The 20,026-nt window shown below is 42.2% G+C and overlaps 1 long non-coding RNA gene across 1 annotated transcript in view; it reads left to right on the forward strand.

Moving 5' to 3' along the window:
- The window catches only part of LOC128594884 (uncharacterized), a 129,301-nt gene that overhangs the window by 66,973 nt on the left and 42,302 nt on the right, over nt 1-20,026 (forward strand). The gene's annotated exons all lie outside the window — the stretch shown is intronic.

Here is a 20,026-nt window from a genome sequence, read left to right on the forward strand (position 1 = left end):
TCTTCTCTTTCATGGATTCCTATGAGGCAAATGTTTGCTCTTTTAGAGTGGTCCCACAATTCTCTCAGGGAATAAGCTATTTTTGCCCTCCACTTCTCTTCCTCTTTGAGTGTTTGGGAGCATTCAAATGCTTTGTCTTCAATGTCAAAGATCCTCTCTTCTGTCTGCTCTATTCTGTTACTGAGGGCTTCTACTGTATTTCTCAGATCTTTGAGGGCTGCAATTTCTTGGCTCAATGTGTCAAAATCTTTGGTGATTTTTGTCTTTGAATTCATTGAATTCTTGAGAGAACTTTTGAATTGTTCCTTGAAGTTCTAATTCCATCTTTATGTCCATTCTATTAATTCATTTGCAATCCAAATTCTGAATTCAATTTCTGACATCTCAGCCATTTGTTTATGAAGGGGATCTTCTCTTGTATCTCCTTTGTCATTCCTTGGGGGAGTTGATCTACTCTGATTATTCATGTTTCCAGAGTTTTTCCACTGATTCTGCCCCATGATTATTTTTCACTGTTTGGCTAGAGAAGCTGGCAAGGTAAAATTGAATTGGGGACTTCTGGAGTTGTAATTTACCAGCCCTTTACCAAAGAACTGGGACTGATGATTGTGGTTTTTCCTTAGAGCTTTACAAAGGTCCCATTCAGAACTACTGCCTGTAACTCTGGTGATCTGCTTAGTGTGGTGGAGCTAGATGGTGCTGACTTGTATTCAGCTAGTCTCTGTCCAATCCTAGTGAATCAGTGGCTTTGGGCTGAAATCTCAGCCATGGAGATATATAAGCAACTAAGACAACCCATCTCCCCACAGGCAACAACTAGAAGGGGAGAATCCCACAGTCCTATAATAACACAACCAGAGTACAACCTTGATGGGTGATCAGCCCACGTCAAGAGTTCCAAACCAGTTGTCCTGGTTGACACAAACACTGATCAGGTGGGAGAGTTCAAACAATTTTTGGCATCTAGGCAGAGGGGGTCCACTGGCAGCTCAATCTGACCCCAGTGGGCGGGACTGTGGAGCTGCCTCCCTGTCAGGGGCAGTGCTGCCACTGGCGGGGGTGGTGCTGCCAATCTGGAGTACTCTCTGTGCAGGTTGCAAGAGCCAGCGGGGAGCTGGAGGGCCTTGCCACCAGCTGCAAGGGTTACAGGAGCTGGGCGGAAGCTGGAGGACAGAGTCGCTGGCCTCGGGGGGGCCTCAGGAGTTGCAGGAGCTGGGCAGGAGTTGCTGTCCATGGGCCAAATGGGTCACAGGAGCTGGTCGGGAGTCTCTGGCTGATGGCCATGGATTGCAGGGGCTAGGTGGGTTTCATTGGCCATGGGCCACACGGCATAGGAGCGAGAGTCCCTGGCTGCAGGCCGCATGGGTCACAGGAGCCAGGTGGAAATCACTGCCATGGCTGCTGGTCTATGTAGGAGCCTAGCAGGGAGCTGAGAAGCGCACCATGGGATGGCAAGCTGGGAGCTAGTGGGCCGTGGTCCCCAGTTGTTGGTAGCATGGGACCTGAGCTATGCTCTTTCAAACACAGAGCAAATCTCTCTCCCTCTATTGTAACTTGAGACTCCCTGCTTCTATTAAAGTTATAGTTTCAGCACCACTGTCCCACAGCTCATGAGGTGCCTGGCCCGAGCAAAAATATGCCAAATGCTCTGGATTTTGCAGGGGGTAGTCTTGCAGACCACCAGGAGAGGAGGGAGGGGTGGATTGGAAGTTCAGGAAGGTAGGGAAGAATACTAGATCAATTTTTAGCCCAGGCAAGATACTGCTTGGGCTTGCCCTCAGTTGTTCTCTCCCCTTTGGTGAAACAAAAGGTCCTCTGTTCTCTACTCACCTGAAGCTGCTCTCTTGGGCAGTAGGGTAAGGATTCCTGTCCTCTTTTGGATGGATTTTGTACCCAAAATTTATTTCCTTGGAGTCCCAGTTTGTCGCAGCAGGGTTGATGCAAAACTGTCGATCCTCTCTCTCAGCTCAGCTCCTGATCTTCCACTTTATTGGGTTATTTCTAGCCATTATTTCTCCCTCAGGATGGGAGCCTCTGCCAAAAGCTGGCTTCAGTCGGCCATCTTGCCTCCCTCTCTCCCTAGGTCAGGTTTTTACTCCTAACTTTGTCAAGAAATTTTGGCTAGCCACAACACTATTATTTGCCTTTTTTTCAATTTAATTTTACAGATAAAGCAATTGTTTAGAATGAGAGATCTCTAAAATCCTTTTTTTTTTTTTAAGTTAGAAGTCTTCAAAATGTTTTTTATTTTTGAGACAGAGTCTCACTCAGTCACCCAGGGTAGAGTGCCATGGCATTGTAGCCCACAACAACCTCAGATTCTTGGGCTTAAGCGATCCTCTTGGTTCAGCCTCCCAGGTAGTTGGGACTACAGGTGCCTGCCATAGTGCCCACCTAGTTTTTTTAGAGATGGGGTCTTGTTCTTGTTTAGGCTGGTCTCAAACTCCTGAGCTCAAGCAATTCACCTATCTCAGCCTCCCAGAGTGCTGAGATTTAAGGTGGTATGAGCCACCTTACTTGGCCCAGAAGTCCTTGTAATTTATTATTATTTATTTTTATTTTATTTTTTATTAAATCCATATAATTTAAAGGATTCATCTCTTGGTGACTAATGATTAGAATTTCCAATGGGGTACTTATTCCAGTAGAATAGCCTCTTCATTGGAAGCCCAGAAGATAATTTTCCAGGTTTAATGAAGTTTTTAGCATGTAAGAGATATTTCCTGGGTAGGGCCTAGAAGGGGCTGATCCAGTCAATCCCCCCAAATTCACTCTCAGCAATAGGCTAAGATAACAGAAGACTCTTGATATCACAGATAGTTAAGGATAGTGTTTATGGATACAGTGCCTTCAGTAACCCACGAACTTGTGAGGGAGGCACCAGTCACAGACCTGTTAATCTGTGACACCAGGTAGGCTCTCTTGGGATTGAACTTTCACAGGACCAAAAGTCTCTTATGCATGGGACTTCTTATTAAGACAAAACTCACCTAGGAGTTTGACAGGTTTGGAACAAAAACATGTGTTGCTTAAAATCTTACGTGTCTTAAGTTCCTAGCTATTTTCAGACCAGCCAGTAAAAATGTCCCAAAATTCATATCTCCCAGATGACAGAAAAAAAGAGAGTACTGCCACTTGGTCACAAGCCAAGCTGAGGGGAATCACATTCTGTTTTTATTTTGGGAACCCATAGGGAAGTTTTGTCTAGATAGATGTCAGTCATTCAAACATCAAAACTGACCAGTCTGCAGGACAACTGGCTTGAACTATGAGCTTACGGGAGGGTTAAGCCCATGTTCTACCCTCTGATACTCTTCTTTTGAAAGAATATAGAAAGACAAAGGAAAGGATTATTTCTGGGAGAAATATGGATCAAACAACATGAATATTCACACCAAAAAAGTTGCTACACTTAAGAGTAGCTATAAATCCTTTTGTCCCATTAATGAAAATTTTGCAGAGGAAAAGAGACTGATTTTTGTTGTCTGCTTGTCAACAGAGATAGAGGCCAGGAGGCTGGTTGGTAAGAAATTTTTCTGCCAGTTTGTCAGGTGCTACGTTCCCTTGACTGTAGATTCCAGAAGAATGGAGCTTTGGTATTTTTCTCACAGCACCGAAACTGTAGGAGCTAAGGGAAAACTTCTCCTTTACCTTCTAAAGTTTCACTGAAAAATCAATTGTCACAAGGCAGATTCATAGGGAAAATGTTCTATACATTTATTAACGTTCATGGAAGGAAAATTCCAGAGTGATTTTTCCAATGCAGACGCTTACCTACCATCTTGAGGTTACAGGAAGAATGGTGGCTCAGAGCATGGCCCCAAACAGGTAATGGGGCCATAACTGCACAGGTAGCAGCCCTCAGAGAGAATAGATGGTCAAATTTCATTCAGACCTAGAAAGGGGGTCAGACTTTCAAACAATCTTTCCTAGATCCAGACAAGCTGGGGCCTCAGAGAAAGCCTGGCTGTGTCAAGGCAGATTTTCTCTAAGGTTGCAAATCTCTCCCACAAAAGACAGCTTTGCAGGACTACTTCTGTTTGCTGGCCCTCTGAACAGCCATCTTTGAATGTGTCAAAAATATATTTTGGGGTGCAATATTTTGATTTCCTTCATAATCCAGTATGGCTGATGTTTTTATAAGAAGAGGAAATTAGGGCACAGAGGGAAGCTCGTGTGAAGACAGAGGGGGCAGATGGAGGGGGAAGACAGTATCTACAAGCCAAGGAGAGGGTCTCAGGAGGATGACCCTGCAGACTCTTTGATCTTGGACTTCCAGCCTCTGGAAGTGTGAGAGAATAAAGCTCTGATATTTAAGCCTCTTGGTCTGTGGTACTTTGTGATGGCGACCAGAGCTGGCACATGCAGAGTGGGTTTACTTTCTAAGATCTCTGTCTTCCTGTCTTTGCTGGGTGGGCTGTGGGTGTGCAGAATAAACTTAGAAGCATTATTGAAGATGTGGATCTGCTATTAGCCTGGGTTTCTGAATATTTCAGTGGATCGCAGCCTGCTGTTGATGGCAATCAGGAATATCCATTTGGGATTTTAAGTGAATGAGAAATAAATGAGGATCATGTAAAGCCCTGGTGATTGTGAGATTCATTCATTTCAATGGCTAGAGATACTTTCCCCAAGTGGAGATGCCCTCTAAGCAGGTGAGGGGAAGACAGTGGGCCACTGGGAAGAAGGGCAGTAGCAATGCCAAGGTGAAGGACGGTTCTCCTTAGCCACAGAGTGCTCTGGGCTGGCCTGGGAGAGAGGGATTATATAACCAAGATATCTCATTTATCACCATGTGGTCCTGGGAATGGGGTGGAAGAAAATGCTAAAGCCACATGATGCCACAAGAAAGATGCCATGACCCGGGAATGGAAACCTGGCGGGTAGTGATTCTCATTTAGAAAAAACTGTGGGTTCCATGCTGCTAAACAACAGCTACGGCAGAGCATACAAAGTTCATGTTTACGTTGGCTTCCACTGTTAGGACTTTTCATGCAGAGTGTACTGGGTTCTAAGTTATTTAATAATTCACCAAGGTACTCAAGTAATTAAGAGGTGGGTGGTCTACGTTGATGGGTAAACAATGTAATTTATATGTGGTCCTTTTAGTTCCTGCTGTTGGAATGAGTTCTGTGTTCACAGAGTTCACTTGGCGCTAACATTTAAAACTGTGCTTTCCTGCAAGTGAGTGAATGATCTGTCACCCGCTCCTGGGAACCCACCAGCACCTAGCCTCTGTGTGGCAGGTTAGGAGGGAAGCCCTGGTCTAGAGCCACCTGTAGGTGCCAGGCTGCCTCTTCAGGACTACCCTGTTGCTAAGGGCTGATCTAAGGCCCTTCAAGATGGCATGGACATGGCGTTCTTGGTCATTCCTTTCTTTATCTCTCTTCTTCCAATTTAGAGGGGCGATGTGCTTCACTTCCACCTAGAAGTTAGGTTTGACCCTATGACTTGATTTGGTCAATAATATCTAGGCAGACCTACAGGATACCACTTCTGGATGAGCATATTCAGAAGCCAGCACCTGGCTCACTGTGCCATGTCTTCTGGGCCATATGGCAGTGGAGCCCGTGTTGGTGTGCGTGAAGCAACCTGGAAAGCTGACCTCCCCAAGGAAGTAGCGGTCTGCGAAGGAGTCCTAGACCTGCAATGGACTGGATGAGAGGTCACCTTTTGTTCAGTTAACCACTAAGATTTTGGGGTTCTTTAGTTCCTGCTTAACTTTGCCCATCCTGACTAAAGCTCAGCATAACTCTGCAAATGTCTCTTCATGTTCACTGGCACCGACACTGCTACTTGTTCGTCAACACCTGTTTTCTTCTTCTTTCTCAGATTAACAGAGGATTTTTAGCTAAGCATATAGGTGCATACCACAAAGATGGTATTCTCCAGCCTCCCACGTAACCAGGTGTGGCTATGTAACTGAGTCCTCACTGTGGTGGTCTGCTGTGTCCAACATAACTGTGATTTATGTCTTTCTTATTCATCATTATTTTATTTGAGCAAAAATCAAACTGATCGAGGAAATCAGACACATCCCCACCGTGCCTTGTTTTGCCATGGGGTTCCTTAATCCTGGGTCTGAACAGGAAGGAAATGATACTTCCATGATTAGGTTATAAGACGGTGTTGAAGAAGCATCTCAAACTATTACTCCTTGGTATAAGAACATTTTAAATTAAAGGCTCTTGGAGATCAAAAGGTGTTAGAAGGTGCTTTCTCTCTATCTGCATAAACCAGACTGACCTATCAAAAGAACAGTTGGCTTTCCTTCCCCTCCCTGTTATCTCAATGTATCTCAGGAAAACTGATCAAGAATGGAGCCAGACCTGGCCCAAATTATTTTCAATATTAATACCTAAAAAAAAAAATTAATACCTGTCTCTTGGGTTAATTTATAAGTTGATCTGTTCCCCCCATTAATTCATTCTTGCAAATTTTTATTCATCCTCCCTAGCAACCATTTATTGCCCCTAAGCAGAATTACCTATATTCCTCATCTCTCTCCTCTCCTCTAAAAGGAGAGTATAAAAATATCTGGATCCCTTTGGGATATTGAGGAATCACTCTGTGATTCTCCCCTTTGCACAGTAAATAAATTTCTTCCTCTTATTAATCTGCCTTAATTGTGAGTTGATCCTGCAGTGAAGTTTAGGGGTAAGGGGGCATTTCCCTGCACCCCACAGGGCCTTCCATCTGCATGCACTCTCACTCAGCTGTCCTGTGGAGAAGTCCAAGTGGCAGGAAGCCAAGGGCATCCTCAACAGCCAGCAAGGAACTGGGGCCTCAGTCCCATGCCCCACAAGGAGCCGAACCTGTGCAAACCAGGGGAGTGAGCTCAGAACAGATCCTCTCCCAGCCACAGGTTCGGATGACCCTGTTGTCCTGGCCGACAGCTTGACTGTGACTTGCTGTGAGACCTTGAGCCAGAGGCACCCAGCTCAGCTATACCCAGATTCCTGACCCATAGAAACTGTGAAACAATAAATGTTCATTGTTTTAAAAAGCTAAGTTTGGGGTGCAATGTGTTACAAGATGGAGAACTAATACATTGACAAAAAGGCTATGCATGGTAGTGGCATGTGCCATTTCTGATTATGCCGCTAAAGAAAATGGGCACACCCTCCCCTCCTCTCCCTGTCTGCCTAATGACTGGACTGTCATGGTAGAACACACCAGACCATATACACAGAGGAGAACATGGACAGGTGGCAGGGCTGGGCTCCTTGGAGCTGAATGACATGTCACATAAACTTGGATTATTATGTAAGAGACAAATAAGTTTCCCTCTCATTTAAGCCATAGCAATTCTGAATCTCTTGCAAAGAATTTGTTGGTAGGGGAAGGCTCTAGGAAGCAAAATGTCCTGGGTCCAAACTTCAGAGAAGCTAAGGACACTTACGTTACTAAAAGTTTATCAAGAGACTTGAAGTCAGGTATGTAAGAGCTATTTTCTTCCTACAAAATCATAGATTACAGAAACTGGTCTCTTCAAAATGGAACAAGGGCTGAACTTGGGAAAGTCTGGAAGAGGAACTGGGGATGGAACTGATCGCTTTGGCAGCTAAGAGGTGGGTTTTAGCAGCTCTGCTGGCAGGCTGGTGACCAACATTCTTATTCATAAGAATTCTTTTGTAGATCAGACTAAATAGTTCTTTTCAAAAGAAAAAAAAAGTATCCCTATGGAATCATGCTTATTCTCAAAACCAAGGTGACATTTTTGATGTGTCACAAATGTGTAGCTACATATACGGGGCTACAATTCACAGTAGCAATGTAGACGCCTTCTGAAATGCCTCAGTAAGAGGCCAGCTCCCTCTGGGGTGAAAAATGAACTGAAAGCATTTTCATTCACTAGGAAGAGTTATGGGCTGTTTAAAAGGCTGGAGCCTGAACTATTAGGAGGGCTATTTGCCTTTCTAATCCTCAAACTTACTGCTCTAAATTTTATAAAGAACAAAAATTAGGGCAGATGTAAAAACCATCATTGTCATTGTCTGGTCTCAAGCCCATCTAATCCGCAACTGAACCAGAGCTCTGCCAAGGAGCATCTTTCATATCTGATTTTATTCCTGATTCTGTACGTGCTGACAATAAAGAGACAAATATTAATACCGACAAAGAAATCAACCTATTAAACACCAATAAAGACTTCAACAGAAGGAATGACCTGTCTTTTCTTGGACTGGAAGACAGAATTATAAAAGGTCATTTTCCCTAAATTATTCTATTTAGTCATTTCAGGTAAACATCTGAATAGAATTGTCTTATACAAATGAAATATATTCTTTTTCTTTGCTTTTTTGTTGTTGTTGTTGTTGTTGAGACAGAGTCCCACCCTATGCCCTGAGCAGAGCTCACTGCAAACTCCGACTCAGGCTGTGGGCATCCCACTGCCTCAGCCTCCAGAAGCCACTGGGATTACAGGCACTTGCTGCAGGGCCCAGCTGGGTTTTTCATTTTTTTAGGAGTCAAGTTCTCACTCTCACTCAGGCAAGTCCCAAATTCCCGAGTTACAGTAATAAAAACAGTGCAGTTCTGGCCCAGGTATATTCATAGATCTGAAAATGTGCTGCATGAGAAAGAGACACGCTAACTTAGAAATCAGAAAATAACCTAATAAAAAATTTTGACACAAGATTTAAAGAGACACTTGACCAAAGATCTACCAATGGCAAATAAACACATGCAAAGATGCTCAACATCATTAGCCCTTAGGGAAACATAATTAAAACCAAAGCGAGACACCATTGTATACTTATTAGAATTGATTAAGAAAAAACCCATAACAAAAACTGAAAATACGAAGTGCTGATGAAAATGCTGAGCATGTGAGGTGGTCCAGCTGCTTTGGTGAAAATGCTGAGCAGTGAGGTGGTCTCTTAGGAAGGTAAGAAACACTTCCCATATGTTCTGATCCAGTAATCCTACTCCTACGTATCTGCTCCAGAGACATGAAAATATATGTTCTCACAAAAACCTGTAAGCAAATGTTCATAGCAACTTGATGCATAATCACGAAAGACAGAAAATACAACAGGTGTCCTTCAACTGGTGAGTGGATAAACAAACTGTGGTATAATAGAATACTATTCATCAATAAAAAAGCAATGAACTATTGATTTACACACCCAATAGCATGGATGGAGCTCGTGTGTCATATTAAGTGGAAGAAGCCATACTCAGAAACTACACCATGTTATTCTATCATTACGATATTCTGGAATAGGCATCACTATAGAGTTGGAGAAGGGACCCATGGGTTTCCATGAGTTGGAGATGGGTACAGACTGACCACAAGGAGGCAATGAGGGGGAGTTTGGGGGAAACTATTTTGTATTTGATGATGGTGGTTATAAAATTCCTTGCACTTGTTAACACTCATGCAACTATGCATCCGAAGTGCATTTTACTAATGTAAAATGTAAAATAAACTTTAAAAGACATCATTTTATCTTTGACATAGAAAATAAATTATCCAACACGTGAAGTGTGATCACAGGCTAATAATGTAGACAAAAATAAGAGGCAGATCTTTACTTCAGATCTCACATGAAAATAAAGTCCAGATGGATTAAAGATTTAATTGTAAATGTAGAGGTTATAAAATGTCATGAGAAAACATGGGTGAATATTGTTATAATCTTTGTTGGGGGAGGTCTTTCAAATAAGCATGTCAGAAATCACTCAGTCCACGACATCTGATGATATACAAATTGAAAACCACTGTATAGCAAAATAAAGTAAGCATGTTGAAAACTAAACTGGTGAAAGTATTTGTAGCCCACATACTAAAAGATCAATTTTCTTATTAAACAAAGAACTCAAAAAAGAAAAAATAAAAGAAACCCAAGTAAAAATCTAGAAAGAGCAGGAATAGGCAACTTACAAATTAACCAACGAATACCTCATTGATGATTGAGGAAAGAAGTAGAAACAGCAGGTAGCTTTGTCTACACCGACAGATTGACACAGACCAAAGGGATTGATGCCATAGGAGGGTTTAGAAAATGAAAACTCCCTTAGTGTGTGTCACATTTTATGGGGGCAAGACATGATTGCAAGAGGGACTTTACCTAACAATTGCAATCAGTGTAACTGGCTTATTGTACCCTCAATGAATCCCCAACAATAAAAAAAAAAAAAAAGAAAATGAAAACTCTCATGAACAACATGGTGGGAGGGTAAAGTTGCAGAGCCTTGAGGAAGGCATTATGTACTCTACTTCCTTTCCCCAAGACACATGATAATACAATGGAAAAAATACAGGTCAAGGATACTTGTTATAGCACTGCTTGCAATATCAACACTTTTTGCTCTAACAGTTTTGAGAGCCTTTAAAATGATAATATTCTCGGTGACTTCCAAGTGGGGGGATATAATATTCAGAAGGGTCTCAAAATTATTTGACCAAAGGAACCACTCCACCTATTTCTTTCTCCTGTAAGGGTCACTCATAGGTAGTAAAAGGTAGCTGGAAGAATAGTCATTAGAATGTTAACAGAGGTCACATCTGAGATAGTGAAATTTTACTCCTTTGTACTCTTCCATGATGCTTGCATTCTTTAAACAATGAACATTTATCGTTTTGCTAAAGAATAAATCTGTTTTCAAAAGGAAGAAAAAGGATCCAATGCTATAAAATAACAGTAACTGAAAACTACTGACGCAAACTTCTTTGCTTCAGTTTGATGTAAAGACAAAGAAAGCCTGGTACATAATAGACCTCAAAAATATTTGAGTTAACCAAAGATCAAGAGGTTTAGAGTTAAAAGGCAACATGTGAGACCTCTTTGTGGCTTACCTGATTTGTGACATTGGACGCATCGTTTAACCTCCATAAGCCTTAGTTTTCTCACCTGTAAAACGGAGGTAATGATACCCACCTGGTCCCACTTTCCATGAGTGGCTGTTAAAATGAGACTGTTGATGCAAAATTATTTGGCTTCAGTTCTTGAAATTGAAGTTTTAGGAAAACTTACGTTGGGTACCTTGAAGAATTTGAGGCTCAGAGAAAGTAAGTAGCTTTCTCCTGGATCACACGGTCCTCAAGTAATGGGACCAACATATAAATTGGAGAGACAGAACTGATTCTGTAAAATGCATATACACCTATGCATTTTAGAGTTTCACTGCTCAAAATGTGCTTTACTGACCAGCAAAATCAGAACTACCTGAAAAAGCAATGTCTGAGGCCCGACCTAATGAACCAAAATTTGTATTCTTATGAGATCCCTAAGTGATTCATGTGCACGTCAGAGTGTGAGAAACAGGACTTTATGGGACAACGTGTAATCTGTAGTGTTGTTGGCTAGCTGTATCTGAGAGTTCTTCATCCATGGATTCAACCATGGAATGGTTGCTGTGAATTCTACAAAGTTCCAAAAAGAAAATCTTGAATTTGCCATGGATTGAATTTTATGTTGAATCCACAAGAGTCAAGTGACATGTAGATATTGTATAAGGTATTATAAGTAATATAGGAAGATTTAAAGTATGCAGGAGGATATGCTTAGATTCTGTGCAAATAATTCCTTTTTATATCAGGAATTGGAGCATCCTTGGGTTTTGGTATCTGCCTTGATCCTGGGACCAATCAGGACATCAAGGGATGACTGTATATATGTAAAATGTATAAGTGACTGTATTATATATGTGTGTGTATATATATGCAATAACAAATAGGACTTTTTCATTAGCTGTAAGATGACTAAATATTAGTTTCTGATCTGAACTGTTGCTACATTATCCTGCAGAAAAAGAAGTTATTTAACTTTGCTTAAATCAACGTTACCTAGATGTCCCCTTTTTCTTAACACTAATTAACATAAGCTTAACTGAATTAATGAATTAACTCTGTGAAGCACACTTTGAGGCAGGCCCTGCTGCATAATTTTAGGACTCAGTATAAAATAGAAAATGGGGAACCCTTTGTTTAAAAATCATTAAGCATTTGAGGCAGTGACAGAGCATTTAACGGAGTGTGGGGCCTTTCTAAACTTGGGCCCTGTGTGACTGAGTGGGTATCGCTCCCACAAAGCTGGCCTTGCATTGGGGTAATGTTTGGGATTATAAGGAACTATGACTATGGTAAATCCAAATCAGAAGGACTGAGGGGTCCAGCCAGATTTGTCACTCCAAAAGCCTTGCTAAATTTTTGATAACTTCAAATTCTCACCAGAGGTTAGAGCCTTGAACTCACAATCAAGATGATGAATATGCTCGCTGTCCCCCTAGGTTCCCTGGGCCTTTTTGTAATCTTTCCCTCTCACCCTTATCACCCTAGCCTCCTCCTCTACATGCCAGGCCTTCTCTTACTGGAGAGTAGTTCTCATTTTCTAAAATGTCATTAAAATGGAACCAGACAGTATATAATCTTTTTGGTCTGATTTCTTTCATCCAGCATAATTATCTGAAAATTTACTGTAGCATAAATTCAATTGTTCATTGCTTTTTATTGCTGAATAGTATCCCACTGTATGGGTAAATTACATTTCGTTTATCCACCTACCCCCTGATGAACAACATAAGTTGTCTTCAGATTGGGGCCCTTACAAATAAAGCTGCTAGGGGCTTTCAAGGACAAATCTTTGTAAGAACATATATTGTCATTTCTGGATAAAAACCTAAGAGTGGACTATCTGGGTCACATGATGGATATACAGGGTGCCAATAGAGTTCATGTGCAGTTTAAAATAGTTTAACACAGTAAATTGCACATGAACTGTATTGGCAATTTACTGTGTTAAACTATTTTAAATTGCACATGAACTTTATGTCCACCCTGTATGTCTGGATTTTTTAGACACTGCCAATCTCTTCTCCCAAGGGACTGCACCATTTTTATGGCCATTTGTAACCATGTGAGCGTTCTAGTTCCTCCACAACTTCAGCAACACTGGCTGTGAACTATTTAGTTAGGTATTCTGATAAGTATGTAGTGGTACCTTACTGTGGCTTCAGTTTGTATTTCTCTTTTTAAAATAAATTTTATTTTTCTATTGAGGTAAAACAGACATACAAAATTGATCATCTTTACTGTTTTTAAGTGTACATCCTAATGGTAATTATTACATTTGAATTTGTGTATTTTTAGGGACTAAAGCTATTGAATATCTTTTCATTTCTTATTTGCCATCCTTATATCTTCTTTGGTGATGTATCTGTTTATATCTTTGGTCCACTTTTAAAAACTGTGTCTCTAAAAAATATTATTGAGTTTTCAGACTCTTTACATTTGCTGGATACAAGTCCTTTATCAGACAAATAACTTGTAAATATTTCTCCCCAATCGTTGGCTTGTCTTTTCCTTCTCCTGGTGTTTCTTGAAGAGCAGAACTTTTAAATTTTGATAAAATAATATTTATTATCTGATTCTTATAGATCATGGATTTGGTGTTGTGTCTTAGAAATCTTTATGAATAAGGGTCAACTCCGGGATTCACGCCAAGTTGGCTCCAAAGGGCGAGCCCTTCCCATCGCCCTACGTTGTGTGCATTAATTTGCAGCAGTGTTGATGGAGCCCCCACCATGTGCCAGGCACTGGGGATGCGGCTGTGACACAAGCAGCAGACGCCCCCGCCTCAGTGGGAGAGGAGGACATTAGAATAAAAGCCAAGCACGTTAGTGGGTGGTGGTGGGCGCACAGGGAAAGGACACTGCAGAAAAGGACGGGGAGTAGGTGGTGGGAAGGCCTGGGCTGGGCAAGGGAGTGAGCCAGGTACACGTCGAGGAGGGAGATGAGCGCGGAGAGGGGTGCAGGCTCGCTGGTCCCCAGAGTGAGGGGAAGCAAGGCCGCATGTCCTGGGCGACCTGGAGACGGCGTTAGCGACGACCCAGGCTCTGTTTTCAACGGTGCCAGAAAAACGTGGCTGGATTCGGGTCTATTTTGAAGATAGAGCCAAAGGGTTTTCTGACTGGAGAGAGAAAGGATGAAGCTGCTGTGCTGGAAGGGGGGTGAGCCGCTAGGGACACGCTTGGCCAGGAAGGGCAGGAGTTTAATTGTGGGTGTGTTCCATTTAGGGTTGTCAGATGAGCGGGGTTGTGGGTGGGCAGGTAGATGAGCGGTGTGGCGGTTCGTTAGCATGAGGAGGGGGACTTAAAGGCAGGAGGTGGGTGACCCCCAGCCTCATGGCAGGCTGGGGCGGAGAGAAGCCTGCGCTCCAGGAGGTATGGGTGAGGAAGATGGAACAGAAACGGAGACAGGATGGATAGCAGGAAAGGTGGAGTCTGGGAGGCCAGGGAAGGGGGGTGAGGTTTGTTTGTTTGGTTTTTGAGACAGAGTCTCCCTTTGTCGCCCTCCTAGAGTGCCCAGGCATCACAGCTCACAGCAACCTCAAACTCTTGGGCTTAAGTGAGCCTCTTGCCTCAACCTCCCAAGTAGCTGGGACTACAGGTGTCCCCCACAACACCTGGCTAGTTTTTTAGAGACAGGGTTGCGCTTTGGCTCAGGCTGGTCTAGAAGGACAGAGTTGGGGCAAACCACCCTCCTTGGCCTCCCAAAGTGCTGGGGTTACAGGCATGAGCCACTGCGGTTTGTTTGTTTTTAACATTTATTTAAGATAGGAGAAATGACAGCATGTGTGTGTGTATTGACGGGAATAATCCTACAAAGAGGGAGGATTAGAGCCCTGATGGGAGGCACCCAGCACACCCTAAACTCTCACAATCTCAACCGCTGGAGTGGCAGTACTTTTGAGATTGTTTCCAAACTGTGCTCACTTCTCTGGGCCCAAGAAACCTCACCAGAGAAAGCAAGAGAAACTGAAGTGATTCAGAGACACAGCTGTCTCTATCAGGTTTGATAATTTTGCCTCCTTCCCCCAAAAGCCCCCACATCCAAGGTCCCAGGACACCTGGCCCAGGCTGAGTATAATGTCCTTACCTTCCTGCAGATTGTAGCAGGGGATATTTCTCAGGATTTGAAGAGAAAGTTACCATGGGGCAGATTTAGATTGTGGACTGAATCTTCCACATCTCATTTTTAAGGGCAGGGCCTGGGTCTGCATACTTGCTAACTGTTGTTTCTCTAGCAGCTTCCTGGGTGACAGGTACAGACTAAAACCCCAACCATCTTTGTTGAATGAATTCCAAGATTCACTTTAAAAACATAACTTTCTTCATTTAAGACTGATTTGGACAAACACTTCTAAGATACTTCCAAAATAAATTTCCATACATAGATTTAAAAACAAAGCACAGGGTAAAAAAAAAAAACCCACAAAACAATAGCACAGGGACAGATAAGAGGTTTTTTACAAATAGCCTAATAAAATTTTAAAATTGGAAAATAACAGAAATTTGAGTTTTCATGGTGATGAGGATGGAGGAGGCACTCTTCTGTGTAGTGTTTCATTTTTCTGGCTGTGATAAAGCCGTTTACTATAACCAAAATGAAACGTTTTCTTGGTGTCTACTTCAGAGGGAATTTTCATTGAGAGATAAATGCTTGCATCCATACCCTCACCTGAAATTCAAGTGCCAAAAAAAGACTTTTGGGTCGTTAGAGGGAAGTAGAGCCACACGAGAATATGATTTTTGCCAAAAATATTTGGCTTTCAAGGATGAAACCTTCCCCAACAGAATCTCTCTAAAAATACTGGACATTCAATGTAGACAGTGGACTTTTTGGGTCAATTCAAAGAGCTCCCAGTGGAAGAAATGTTCTTAGGGACACAGAGTCATATTTGCTTTGTCCATGAGGTGGCACTGTTGTGCCGCAAAAGAACACTTCTCTTTTTAACTGGGGAAAAAAACCCAAGAACTATTTTTTTTTTAAAGGCAAACACTCGCCTTTCCTAAGTTTTCAGAAAACTAAGAGACTGCTTCCCTTGTCTCCTAACCTTGTGTTTTGAGCAGGCTCTCTAACAGTTCCATACACTGTTGTGAGCCTTACAACTGGCAAGTATGTCTCCTATAAAGATAATGAGATTCCTAGAAACTGACATTCCCTCAGTTCAGATTGGCCTTAATCAAAAGCCTCTTTTCTCTTCTCCTCTTCACTAAACGTGTATGTCAAAGGGCTTTGTAGACTGCAAAAATCCTGGTATGGCGTACATCATCCTGGGTGGTACCACTGTCTTTGTTTTCCTCCTTGCCTCCCCCCCGTTGATGGACCTGACTCCAACTTTTACACACTGTGATGTCTTCCCGTGCACCATGCCTTGGTTCACGTTTAACTGAATTTTCTATTTGTGAGCATTCCAGTCAGATAACTTTCAAGACTGTTAGTAATACAGATTAAGTATCCCTTATCCGAGATGCTTGAGATCAGAAGTATTTTAGATTTTGGCTTTTTTCAAAGTTTGGATTATTTGCATATACTTAATGAAATATCTTGGCAATAGGACCCAAATCTAACATGAAATTCATTATGTTTCATATATGCCTTGTATACATATCCTGAAGGTCATTTTATACAATATTTTTATATAATATTTTTAATAATTTTTGTGCCTGAAACAAAGTTTGTGTGCATTTAACCCTCAGGAAGCAAAGGTGTCACTATCTCACCACCTGTGCAGGTGGTCTGTGGTTGTTTGGCATCACCATCGTTCTTGACTCTGAATTTGCGTGCTGCCGATAAGCATCATTTTCTTACACGCATTCACATATAAGTACTTAACAGTTAAAAAAATACGTATGTATTTGGCCTGGGAGGAAAGATGTATTGCAGCTGAAAGGGGCTGGGAGTGTTTTTTTGCCCTTGGGGAGGCAAAATAAACTGTGTGTTGTGTGACTGCATTTTGAGTGTGACGGTCAGATGAGGAATTTTCTACTTGTGGGCAGTTCAAAACGTTTCAGATTTTGTAGCACTTCAGATTTTGGGCTTTTAGGTTAGGTGTGCTCCACCTATAATAGCTAACTCTCATGTAGAACTCTATGCACATAATGTTCTAAATACTGTCTGTGTACCAAGTCAATAACCTGCACAGCTACCCTATAAATCAAGTACTGTTACCAACCCACTTGATGAGATCATTGAGGTACAGTGAGATTACTTAATATCCCCCAGGCCACACAGCTGATAAGTGCCAGAGCTGGGACCCAAATCCAGTAGTCAGATTCCAAAGCTCCAGTTCCCAGCCGCTATACTTTTTCTAAATGAAAACTAAAGTTCTAAACCGATTTCCATATTCTAATTTGGACGGTGCCCATATAGGTGGAATGCCATCACGGAACGGCACTACCACTAGATGGCAGTCAAAACACCAGGCCTCTTTTTCTGCCTGGACTGCGCAGAGGTCTCGTGGCCGGCTAGGAAGCAGGACAGGCGCGTTCCAGAAAGCTTAGGGCCCTGATATCTGTCCTAACAGCGAGGGTTCCTGCAGACTTCCAACCCAAACATCCAGAATCACTTCCGTGGCACGACTTAGGCCACCGTGCTCAGGAGAAAAATAGCCAAATATGAGATGTCAAAACCCCCAAAGGAAAGAGTGGGCTTAGATAAACAGTGTCTCTTCAAGGAGGTCAGCCAAAGAATGCATCCTTGATCCATGAAAGGATCAAGAAAGAAAAAAACACCTCCAAAATTTGGAAAAAGAAGGCATGTGGCAATAATTGATCTCCAGGCAGAGAGGTGGCTGGACTTTCAACTCACACAGCCTCATGTAAAGCACCCCCAGGAGGCTGCAGCCAGCTCCTAAAGCTCTCTGAAACAGCCACCTGACAATCTCCAGCCAGCACCATCCACAGGGGACACGCCTCTTATAGCAGGTTGCAAGAGTGTACAGTACTCTGGGGCCACACTTTCCCCTTCTTCCTGAGTCTGGGTTGTCCTGCAACTTTCTTTGACTAGTGGATTGTATGTAGGGTAAAGCAACGTGGCAATTTCAAGGCCTGGGCTTGGGGGAGAGGGCCCTGTACACGCACCAGTATCTTCTAGGAATGCTCTGGTGGCTAGTAAGGAATCCCCAGTTTAGACAAACTGAATCAGGAGAGTACATGTGGAGGAGGGGCATGTGTGAGGCACAGGCCTGGGAAAGAGGCCCTTCAGACCCCCTAATGAGCTGCCAGTGGGTGTGGCCTCCCAGGGAGTCCAGACAACCCCAGAACAGGAGGAAGAATAGATTGTCCTTGCTGTAAACCACCTTCTTTTGATGTAGTTTGTTACATATTGAGATAACTGTCCCACCTCCCTAGTGGGAAAATCCGGACTACAAAAAAGTTAAAACCCTTCCCTTGAGTAGTGGAGGCTGGAAAGAGTAGAGGGGAGTGGGGGAGAGGCTGGTGAACAGGTACAAAATTACAGCTAGATGGGAAGAATGAGTTCTGCGTTCTGTAGAACTTGTAAAATGAAATTGTTCCTTATTTATAAAAATGAATTTGTTCTTTAGCCTCCTCATATTACAGTTTATTTTCCTTTGGTATTTTTTTTTTTTATTGTTGGGGATTCATTGAGGGTACAATAAGCCAGGTTACACTGATTGCAATTGTTAGGTAAAGTCCCTCTTGCAATCATGTCTTGCCCCCATAAAGTGTGACACACACCAAGGCCCCACCCACCTCCCTCTTTCTGTTTCCCCCCCCATAACCATAATTGTCATTAATTGTCCTCATATCAAAATTGAGTACATAGGATTCATGCTTCTCCATTCTTGTGATGCTTTACTAAGAATAATGTCTTCCACGTCCATCCAGGTTAATACGAAGGATGTAAAGTCTCTGTTTTTTTTAATGGCTGAATAGTATTCCATGGTATACGGATACCACAGCTTGTTAATCCATTCCTGGGTTGGTGGGCATTTAGGCTGTTTCCACATTTTGGCGATTGTAAATTGAGCTGCAATAAACAGTCTAGTACAAGTGTCCTTATGATAAAAGGATTTCTTTCCTTCTGGGTAGATGCCCAGTAATGGGATTGCAGGATCAAATGGGAGGTCTAGCTTGAGTGCTTTGAGGTTTGTCCATACTTCCTTCCAGAAAGGTTGTACTAGTTTGCAGTCCCACCAGCAGTGTAAAAGTGTTCCCTTCTCTCCACATCCACGCCAGCATCTGCAGTTTTGAGATTTTGTGATGTGGGCCATTCTCACTGGGGTTAGATGATATCTGAGGGTTGTTTTGATTTGCATTTCTCTAATATACAGAGATGATGAACATTTTTTCATGTGTTTGTTAGCCATTCGTCTGTCGTCTTTAGAGAAAGTTCTATTCATGTCTCTTGCCCATTGATATATGGGATTGTTGGCTTTTTTCATGTGGATTAATTTGAGTTCTCTATAGATCCTAGTTATCAAGCTTTTGTCTGATTGAAAATATGCAAATATCCTTTCCCATTGTGTAGGTTGTCTCTTTGCTTTGGTTATTGTCTCCTTAGCTGTACAGAAGCTTTTCAGTTTAATGAAGTCCCATTTGTTTATTTTTGTTGTTGTTGCAATTGCCATGGCAGTCTTCTTCATGAAGTCTTTCCCCAGGCCAATATCTTCCAGTGTTTTGCCTATGCTTTCTTGGAGTATTTTTATTGTTTCATGCCTTAAGTTTAAGTCCTTTATCCATCTTGAATCAATTTTTGTGAGTAGGGAAAGGTGTGGGTCCAGTTTCAGTCTTTTACATGTAGACATCCAGTTCTCCCAACACCATTTATTGAATAGGGAGTCTTACCCCCAAGGTATGTTCTTGTTTGGTTTATCAAAGATTGGGTGGTTGTAAGATGTTAGTTTCATTTCTTGGTTTTCAATTCGATTCCAAGTGTCTATGTCTCTGTTTTTGTGCCAGTACCATGCTGTCTTGAGCACTATGGCTTTGTAGTACAGACTAAAATCTGGTATGCTGATGCCCCCAGCTTTATTTTTGTTACAGAGAACTGCCTTAGCTATACGGGGTTTTTTCCGGTTCCATACAAAACGCAGAATCATTTTTTCCAAATCTTGAAAGTACGATGTTGGTATTTTGATAGGAATGTCATTGAATAGGTAGATTGCTTTGGGAAGTATAGACATTTTAATAATGTTGATTCTTCCCATCCATGAGCATGGTCTGTTCTTCCATTTGTTAATATCCTCTGCTATTTCCTTTCTGAGGATTTCAT

The sequence above is a fragment of the Nycticebus coucang genome, chromosome 9 (assembly GCF_027406575.1).
Source record: "Nycticebus coucang isolate mNycCou1 chromosome 9, mNycCou1.pri, whole genome shotgun sequence".
NCBI classification, from domain to species: Eukaryota; Metazoa; Chordata; class Mammalia; order Primates; family Lorisidae; genus Nycticebus; species Nycticebus coucang.